Below are 605 nucleotides of genomic sequence, written 5' to 3'. Positions count from 1 at the left end.
ATAAGGCGACAGAGCAGCATATTCGTTTTACACAGAGAGAGAGTTAAAGCAGAAACCAGCAGACCAGAGAGACCCAACTCAGAGTATATTTCCTAAAACATGCCGACCGTTCTGCCGCCAAGCTGTGCTAACATTAATTTTCTGCTGAAACAGCCACTGGCCTATGAGAGTGAGATTGCCCAGAGCTGAAATATCAATTATACTGTTCTCCCTGGCAGAGAGTGAAAAAGCTTTAATCTTCAAACAACCAATCAAAATGTTATGTGGATGGGAACTGCAAGGGGGAACTGTTGGCTACATTTAAAAAAGGGGGCACACTTTAACCCATCTACTTAAAAAGACATAAAAGTGGTTTGTCTGCATGCTGTTTGCAACGTTTTTCTTTGCTTCTTTTTGCCCTGCCCTTTCTCTTTTGAAAATCCAACCCAAAGACAAAGAAATACACTGGGTGATACATCAAACTATCAATCCATTTTATAATAAATTATTCATCTGTAAACCTTTGAAGGCTGAGCCAGATTGTGGACTTCCCCCCCCCCCCCCCCCCCCCCCCCCCCCCCCGGAAAAAAAAAACCCCCTTCAAAAAAAAAAGAACCAAAACACCT

This window comes from Poecilia latipinna, unplaced genomic scaffold, assembly GCF_001443285.1.
Source record: "Poecilia latipinna isolate Pla-1442-1.1 unplaced genomic scaffold, P_latipinna-1.0 Scaffold289, whole genome shotgun sequence".
Lineage (NCBI taxonomy): Eukaryota > Metazoa > Chordata > Actinopteri > Cyprinodontiformes > Poeciliidae > Poecilia > Poecilia latipinna.
This window is presented reverse-complemented; position numbering follows the sequence as displayed.